The sequence below is a fragment of the Coptis chinensis genome, chromosome 3, assembly GCF_015680905.1.
Source record: "Coptis chinensis isolate HL-2020 chromosome 3, ASM1568090v1, whole genome shotgun sequence".
In the NCBI taxonomy this organism is placed as follows: Eukaryota; Viridiplantae; Streptophyta; class Magnoliopsida; order Ranunculales; family Ranunculaceae; genus Coptis; species Coptis chinensis.
This window is the reverse complement of record NC_141458.1, coordinates 104,617,302-104,627,172: the sequence shown is the minus strand read 5'-3', so window position 1 is coordinate 104,627,172 and position 9,871 is coordinate 104,617,302. Positions and strand designations below refer to the sequence as shown.

Sequence of the window (9,871 nt, the reverse complement as noted above, 5' to 3'; positions counted from 1 at the left end):
TGCACACACACACACCACCACCACTTATGCCACACACCAGCACCACCTGCACCACACACATCCCACCAGCGCCACCACACACCACACCACACCACACCACATCACATAATAATTGTAATACACACTCATACAGTACCACACATGTACGACAACGTTCAAGCATAAATAACTTCACTTGGCATGGTGCCAGTTCCATTATATACGCTCGCACATTGTACACATAATAACTGAATTTAAACATTAAATAACTTAAGTAGAACACATATTAATTCAAGTACCAAAAAAGATTTGAAAAATAAAAAGGTATAGAATTCCATCATGTTTTAAGTTTCTTCAACAATTGGATTGCTAGAAGAATGTCATTCTAATATCCAAAAGACATATACCAAGTCTAAGAAATAATAAATTCAACGACTACGAGGTTTACTGCCCCAAGTTCAACAAATTCAAAGAATCTCGCACATATCCTTGTTTGTTGAAGCTTTCTAATAAGCCATGAATACTTTACTAAAGGGGTAGTAATGCGACCACTCTCAACTTGTGAAGTATCACCAACTACACTAGAACTTTCACCAACATTGCCAGTAGGATGTGCAATCGTTCCCAAATATGATGCAAGCTTGCGCAAAATGAGGAAACATCATCTCTCGTAGGGGCATCGCTGCAGGATGTGCCTATAACAATAAACAATTTCTTACAAGCTATATGAATAAGACATAATAATAATTTGTTACAAGATAGTAAAATATATACCCTGCAATACGCATCCATGTTTGTCGATCAACATCAATATCTTTGGTTTGTTGGTTGTATGAAAAACCAAACCCAATAGCCTCAATTTAGAACCTAGGTCATCCCAATAAGAAACTTTTTACTACATGTACTATGGAGTTTCTAGTGAATAAGATGGGTTACAATCAGGTAGGATCCCGCGCAAGTAATTCAATTACCTCATGGTCAGACCTATGTTGATAGCCGAGCATTATGAATTTTCTATCGCAGAAACAGTTTATTCGGGTTATAGACAGTGTCCATCTGATTTCTCATTGGTTGAGAGCAACGTCAGTAGAAAAAATTTATCAAGTGGGGATGCACTTCCATTTTAAATCATTGTAATTCCCACCATGCTTATGTAGTTTCTTGAACAAAATTATTCTATATTGCGACCATAGAGCTCGACAGAAAACTTCAGCAAAAATCCAAAGATTATGCAAATAAATTCAATCACAAGAAAGTATAAATAGAAAGTATGAAATAAACTATGGGAGCCCATATAAATAACATCACATATATAGATCATAATTTTAAGAATAAACAATTTCATATTCATGGCCTTGAGTTTAGTCTCATGTACTGCGAGGTAGTTGGAGTTTCTCAAGATAGCTCTGCTGGAGTTGAGCGGGCGCCCTCCTTTTAGTGCCTTCAGATTGACACCTCACTCTATGCACCTACATCTTATTACGGATAAGGCAAACGGGGCAAAAAGATCAAATTGCCATTTAAATTTCACTGAACGACGGTCCTAAAACTTGGTATGTACTATGTAAAATCCCAGTCCATTTCAGTACTCAGACAGCCAGACCTTTTCTTTGGGAACACTGAACTGGATTCTCCTGTAAATTTGGTACCTTGATCGACTGACATGTTTTAAAATTCTCTCAAAAGCAAATTATAACACATCAAGATTCTTTAATGACTTCAAGAATGCAAGCAGAAATGGAGAGGAATGATTTCTTCAACTCTCCTTTTTTTCTTATCAACTTTAACATTTGCAGGTAAAAATACTTTTGAGTGCCCTGCTATGTGATAGTTTTCAGACCACAAGCAGTAGTATAAAGCAATCAACCGCTGTAGACCCACATGCTTTCATTACTGACAGATGCAAATTTGGCTATCCAAATCTTTCGGCAGTTCCAACAAATAGAGAAAGAGACAACACTAAAGAATAGGATGTTAACGAGGGTTAAGAAGGCGAAACAGCTGTAGTTCTAAAGCCATAATCTGAACATATCGGATTCCAGAATCTGAAATCCTTCAAAAGAACCTCATTAGCATTAACTTCTGTCAACCTGCTTTACGCATGTCAGATATAAGAATCTTCTTTGCTGATTACAACAATCTTTCCGTTTCTCATTCCAGTATGAAATTTTATGGCCTATATTTGTGCAAAGAGAACCTCATTCCATGTATCAGGAACACCGAACACCAGGGAGGCACCAGTGCAAGCAATCTTGCACACCTGGTGTAGCTTTGATACTGTATCTTGATATGTGACCCTCGTCTCTCAGCTGCGAGAGAGCAGTTATGTTCAATAGTTTAACCCCCGTGCCATTAACAGTGCTAAAAGCACTAGGATTGGCTGACTCGTTTTGTAAAACTTCTTTCCCTCCAGCCAATGGAGTGGTATTATCACAGCTTCCTCCTGAATTCCAATCACCACGGAAGAAATGCCTGGGTGAGATGGTCCTGAAGAAAGCTTTAAGCTTTGGATGGTTTGGAAGCCCTTCATTATATTGCTATGATGTCCTCTTTCCTTTAAGTTTCCTTTTTATCAAGTGGTCGCTTGCGCACCTACAATCAAATCAACATACACAGTCACAAAAAAAGAGAAATGAAGGTGTTTCCTCAGTGCTCCCTAAAGCACCAAGAAGGCAGATCACATGATGAAGTCATACACAAACTGAGAGCAGCCACTTGATGGCGTTCTCCGTAACAAGGACACACCACTTTCTAGAAAAACTTCATGACAGAGTATATATACCCGTGATACAAACAAAAGCCGCATACTTAACTGGGACATGTCTAAATACATGTCAATCAGATACTTCATCACCCTTTTTGGTACCAATATATTGTGTGTTATTGTTTCATACTTGCATACTCTCAAATTACGAGCCAGGTCAAGTAACGGAAGTTGATGAGCAAGTCAACCACATTCAACTTATGTATCACAGACACATTTTAAAACCCACTCTCTAACTATCGTAAAATGGGTCAAATAAGACAATATATATAGAAGCAGGACCATACCACAACTTTGATCTTAGCAACAGAACCCGACTTCTCTTTATCTGCAGCAAAGCTCTTCATAAGAGTATTGTCTGGCAAGCCACGAGCTCTGCTTAAATGTTTAATTATTACCAGCAATGTATGGCTCAGAGTCATCAAAACTTCTTCCTCGAACGGAATGGTAATGTGACATACCATCATACACCCCAGGAACTGGCATCTACATACACATGATACAAACAAAAAAATCATCAGCATTTTCAGTGAAAACCAGAATCAAGTTTTCCAAACTGCAAACTTATATGCAAATTCTCAAACAAAAATATATCATGGGGAGATCTTAATCTTCCAGTTGAAAAATGAGGCAAGCACAGAGACAACACACTAACACATTACCTTGTTAGATAAGTGAAAAATAACATTATCTGGTAAAATTGAACTCTTATATGCAAGAACAACCCTTTATTTATTAAAGTAATGGTGTAGGACTAGTCTATTAATCGAACAAATATGAAGTGAATTTTACCGTAAACGAGAGATGAAAGGTGAGATTCAGCTTCTGATGATTGTGTGGAAGAGATGTTGTTCGGGGTTTGTTTGTGAAGAAACAGCCACAATCATCGATTTCGAAGAAGAAGCAAAATGGGAATTTTTCCTGCTTGGGTGGGAAAAGAGGGATCACGTGAGTGTTTTGCCGGCAAAATTTCTTTTCTTTTGCCGCTCGAAAATTTAGCAACAAGCAGCGGGCAAATCGGCATTAAAGTGAGAAAATATAGAGTTATCAAGTCACTGTATATTAATTACCTGGTTTTATGCACATAATATCTTATCTTAAACGAACTTAGAGTTTAAAAGTTTATCTATCCAGTTTCGATTCGATTTTATCAATTGAAAACGGGTTGTCGCGGAAGAAGGCGCCAACCCAAAAAAAAGAGGTGCAGCTTTGCTGGAGAGCTTATCCGCTATTTTTTTTCGATGTACCGCCTTTTTACCGACATCGCCTCGAACTCCGCAGCTCCCGCTTTGTTATCCGAGACCGCCTTCAAATTTGCCGAGATCGAGACTACGCTGCAAACACTTTACCGCTTACTTGTACTGGTTCTTCGATCGCCACAAGTGCCAAGGTGAAGGGTGTTTCGTGCTATTTCACTCTCCTACGTGTATTAGTTTTTTGTTTTTCTTTTCAATGTCAATTTTATCTATCTATTACAATATTAACTCTGTGTCTATATTAATGTAGGCATGGATTTATGAGTACTTCCAGTCATTCAGCCATACCCAAATGAGGACTATCATTTGAGCATGTCCCGCTAATAGGTACTCGCCATTACTCCTTTTTATGCTAGCACAACAAATACGCATTTGAAGTATACCCGAGCCACCATTGATAATATGACTTGTACCGATGTAAGTATTTTTGTATGTAAATAGTTTTATTTATTAATTAATATTATTAGTATGTGATTAATGATTAATTTCCTCGATCATATGCTATTTGACAGGTTGAATGGTATCCCTATGTTGAAGTCCGAGCTACACGGCCGGTGGATGAAATAGCATTTTTCGAGGGATTTATATGCTTTCTTGATAATGTCGAGCAGTACAATGTTGCGAGGGTTGTAAAGTCATTGGGTCATATGCAGTTTGTACCCTCGGATCCCCAAAACCAAAAGAGCTCGACGCTGAACTACTTCCGGACGCGGGTATGATGTAAAATTTAATATTGCGTCTTCCTACTGGAGTAATTGGCAGAATCACTTGATTCAACTTGAACAACGCGGACCCATTCCGTCTTATCCATGGGAGTGTGTTAGTAGATACATGAGTTGGTACGAAAATAATAGTCATATGAGAATGATAAACCCTGATCATCTTAGTCACTACTCCCTACAGAGTCTTCCATATCATAATCTGGTGAGTTAATATCTTACAACGTTAATTTTTGTTTTGTTTTGTTTTGTTTTGGTATTTTATAAATGTAAATGTATATACTAATGTAGTTTTGTGTTTTAATTTTGACAAAGACCCGTCAATTCGATGAAATTTCTCGCCGCTCAATCAAGGCCCGCGAATTGGGTGGGATCAAGATTCCGAGGGATGCAATGGAACGAGTTCATGGAGGCATACAATTTGACCCGTGCAAGTTCATTGGCGGACGATATCGCGGAAGGAGCATAGGATTTAGGTATGTTGAGTTTGGTTAGTTTAGGGTTTAGGGTTTAGTGGCCATATATCTTGTTTTTGGTGTGTTGAGCATAGGATTGCAGCTTGTGGCCATATATCTTGTTTTTGGTGTGTCCACTTTGGGCAATGAATGGAATGGGAGAGTCTCATTGTCCTATATGTAGGTGTCCATATAGTCACTTCCTAGTATCGTCAATTGCTTCATTTTTGCTCTTGAAAATGTTGAGCATAGGATTGCAAAATTGTCATTGCGTCCACTTAAATATGATAGTGTTAAGTCTTGATTAGGTCATGTAATGCTGGTGTTTCTCGATGCAGCAATTACTTAATGTATTTCGGGTCTAGAGTGTAGTTAGTCTACTCAATGTGAAACCGCCACTTCTCATGAAAGCAAGAATTTCCAAACTATGAGTTTGATATTTTTGGACAATGGCATATATATGAAAATCTTAGAAATCATGATTTTGCATTTGAAATTTGAATTTTATGTTATGCTTGTTTTAGCTCGAAATGGAGGACGGTGATGAAATTGATGCGATGCCGCACCGCACCAAGCTCTCGACGGTATAATAATAGCATGATGAAAGCCGTAAGTCGGTAGGAAAAGGTCAGGTGATAGAGGTGTCAGCTTAAGTCCGTTATTTTCGGTTTTGTCAAAGATTATCTTTCGTGTAAATTACCAAAGAAAAGGGTTAAGACATTTGTAACTTCGATACCTCCATATGGTTTTATGTTCTTGATCAATATGTAAAAATATGATAATCCAAATTTTTACTTCAAAGCTTTGTGGACTCATATGTTTTACTTTGAAATAATGGAAGTACAATTCTTCCTTCTGCTTGTAATCCCGCCGGTTCGATGGTCTTATAACTGAATTATTTCTACGTGGATGTATGTTTCCATATATGCTTTACAATCTTCAATCTCCGGGTGATTAAACCGACAGAGTGATACCTGATGTATAGGGATTCCGGGGCATTATCAACCTTGTTCATGTGATGAATTCATTAATAAGATTGGCAAGGAATAAGAGTAAGACCTTGATAGCATAACAGTCACCATCTTGAAATTATGATCCGAAAGCTTGGCATTCTCACTCCGTGCTTATTTAGTATATTCACCCGTGCTTATTTAGTATACATTGCTTGATCGGTTGAAATGCTTACAAAGAATGTAGTAATCTAGCAATTGAACTTAAGGCCATGGCGTGTCGGTCCGCTGTTTGACTTCGAACTTGCATTAGAAAACGGCATGGCGGTTCGTTTGACTTGAACTTGCGGCCAAAAATGGCGGTTCTGTTTGACTTTGTCCCAACGGTATGGTTGGGGACCGCTTGGACTTTTTGTACAAAAACGGCATGGCCACACCGCTTGGCCCTTTAGTTCCAAACGGTGTGGCCAGGCCGTTTTGGACAAAGTCCAAACGGTCTGGCCATGCCGTTTGGGACAAAGTCCAAACAGACATACCATTTTTTTGCAAGTTCAAAGTCCAAAAGCGGCATGGCCACACCGCTTGGCCTTAGTTCCAAACGTGGCGCCGCCGTTGAGACAAAGTCCAAACGGTCGGCCATGCGTTTGGGATAAAGTCCAAACAGACATACCATTTTTGCAAGTTCAAAGTCCAAAGCGGCATGGCCACACCGCTTGTCCTTAGTACCAAACGGTGTGGCCATGCCGCTTTGAGACTAAAAGCCAAACGGTGGCCATGCCGCTTGGACTTTGAACTTGCAAAAAAAGGCGTTGTTCTTTGATCCCAACGGCGATAGCCACACCGCTTGGACTTTAATCCCAACGGCATGGCCACACCGCTTGGTACTAAGGACAAACGGTGTGGCCATGCCGTTTGGACAAAGTCCAAACGGTGTGGCCATGCCGCTTGGACTTTGAACTTGCAAAAAATGGTTTGTCTGTTTTGACTTTGTCCCAAACGGCATGGCCGAACCGTTTGACTTTGTCCCCAACGGCATGGCCAATACCGTTTGTCCTTAGTACCAAACGGTGTGGCCGCTTTTGGGACAAAGTCCAAACAGACACGCTTTTTGCAAGTTCAAAGTCTAAACGGCATGGCCACACCGGCTTGGTACTAAGGACAAACGGTGCGGCCATGCCGCTTGACTTTGAACTTGCAAAAATGTAGTGTCTGTTTGGACTTTGTCCCCAAACGGCATGGCCACACCGCTTGGTACTAAGGACAAACGGTGTGGCCATGCCGCTTTAGGGACAAAGTCCAAACGGTCCGCCATGTCGTTTGGACTTTGAACTTGCAAAAAATAGAGAATTGTTTGGACTTTGTCCCAAACGGCATACACCCGCTTGGTACTAATACCAACGGTGGCTATGCCGCTGGGGACAAAGTCCAAACAGACACGCCATTTTTTTTATCCAAATTAAAATCAAACGATATCGCCGCATTTCAAGTCCATATCGCTGATGTTGATGTTTTGGCAATTTATCAGTTTGGTTTGTTTGTGTTGATGTTCATTGATGATCATATGAGTTGAGGTAAATTTGTTGTTGACAAACGTTGGCATTATACTCGGGTGGTATAGTATCTGCATCAATACATCATATCAACTTACGAACAAAATTGCAAGTGGGCACGCTTTGTGTAACAACAAGAACATTTATAATAAGCACATCAAAATGCTTTATGCAATCCCAAATATTATTGTTCAGAGATACAACATTTAAGCACATCGTAATGAATTAGCAACAAGTATAGCCCGCCTGCGCACCTAGTTTTGGCTTGTTCAAGCCTTTCACTCCAAGTTTCAAGCTCTTCAACTTCTCCACCTTCTTTCAACACTTCGCTTTTTCACGCTTTTCACAAATTCTCCCGCTATAGCTAATAACTCAATTTTTAAGACTTTCTTCAATGGTGCATAGTCAAGGTGGCGTTGATATCATGGCATCTTGTGGAACTGTAGCAAAGAAGAAACATAACCGTGAGAGAATGATGAAAAGATCAAGATCGATTGATGCAAAGTCGAGGGGCTGAAACGAATGTGATGAGTAGGCAAGATTTTACCTAAAGCAAAGCTTTGCCTCCGGATTCTCCATTTCTCCTTGAGCCATACTTCTCTTTTCTACAATATCAATGAGATTAGAACTCAGTCTAATTAAACTCCCCAAATGTAACCTAAACCAAAGAATATTAAAATTTGAAAATAAAAAGGAGAAAGAAGTTATCAAAAAGCACCGGTCTATCATTATGATGTTTCCTATCTAGAGCCTAGCTAGCGGACAACATTAGATACTATCCAATGGAATGATGCAATGGAACACAACCCCATTACACAGTTCAACTTAACAACACTTGATAAAACTCTAACAAGGTCGCCATATCTAAACCACTCTTAACAAGTCCGGACATCAATGAAGTCCATGACGCTAGAGATAAAAATATCATTAGAACTAGTGAACATTTAGAATCAAAGAGTTTTGAATAAATCTATACTTACAATCGATTCATTATTATTTTTTCTCCCACAATTTCTCGAGTCATGGTTAGCAATCATTCACATATCCGTGACACTTTCTTCCTGAATTGTTTAGGGCTATCTCTTTGGGGATTTCCATCTATCCGCTTTTCTTCTTCCCTCCCTTTGTTTGAGAAATGTTGGGATTCAAAATCAATAGCTGAAATAAAGACCGAATTAAAATAAATATTTATATCAAATTAAACACCAATTAAACACTAAATTTATATCAAATTAAACATTCAAATAAAAAACACGGATGTATTAACCGGGTATCGGGGCTCTGCGAATCGAGGCTCTCGAATCGAGGCTTTGCAACCGAGGCTCTCAGAATCGAGGCTCTGCAACTTCAAGTCTCCTTTGTAGGAAGTCTCATTAAACTTTGAAATTTCAATAGCCATTTCACCAATCTTTTCAATAAAATATGAATAACCCTCAAAAAGTATGCGACGATCGTAGTTTCAATTTGAGAAGCAACCTTGATAGAATGAGCCACTCTCAAAGGTTCATTTGAGACATTCCCACCACAAATCCAAATCAAACTCCGCCTATAAGTGTTAGACTTTTGCATCCACCGCCAATCTAAAATGGTTTGAATCTCTTCAATCTCAGATCGCGATAAAAACCTTTAAGATATGACCACAAAGCAAACCCATAAACTGAAAGTACTTGCATTCTCGCAGCCTCTCTAAGGTTCCTCTATCGAAACTCACTCTCCAAACTGAATTCTTCAAATGGTCTCTCCATTTCACCATGTAGCTTCCGGTTCCATACCTCCAATTTGTTCCCCATCAATTTTGTACTCCATCTTTGCCTTTTCTAGTTGCTCTTTAAATTTATTGAATATTGAGATCGATAGACCTTCGCGGCATGCATAAGGATGAAAGCATCGTTAGGCAATAACTGCGGAACTATGCTCGGTGCGTAATCGGAATCTCTTTCTTTCCTAGCAAGCAAAGTCAAAGACTTCTCATTACCATGTACAAACTGCATAAGCGTAGTCGCCGAATTGACAAACCGGTCATAATGAGCATTCATCGATTCACTTCGACTACCGTGTGCATACCAAAGCAAAAAGGTGTCACCGAGATAACAAGGAACCCATTTCTCCCGCGATTGAATAATATATCTCACAACCAAGGATTTTCGACAACTCATACTTCTCAATGATTGTACACCATCTTCTCTCAAAATCAACAA

At 39.3% G+C, this 9,871-nt stretch overlaps 1 long non-coding RNA gene across 1 annotated transcript; it reads right to left on the bottom strand.

Moving 5' to 3' along the window:
- Positions 1 to 183: 183 nt before the first annotated feature.
- LOC147512473 (uncharacterized) lies at positions 184 to 3,800 on the bottom strand. Its single transcript, XR_015214963.1, has 4 exons — positions 3,536 to 3,800; positions 3,031 to 3,229; positions 951 to 2,571; positions 184 to 846 (listed from the first exon to the last, which is right to left on the bottom strand). It is a non-coding gene; the product is annotated as an uncharacterized LOC147512473 (long non-coding RNA).
- Between the last annotated feature and the right edge of the window lie 6,071 nt (positions 3,801 to 9,871).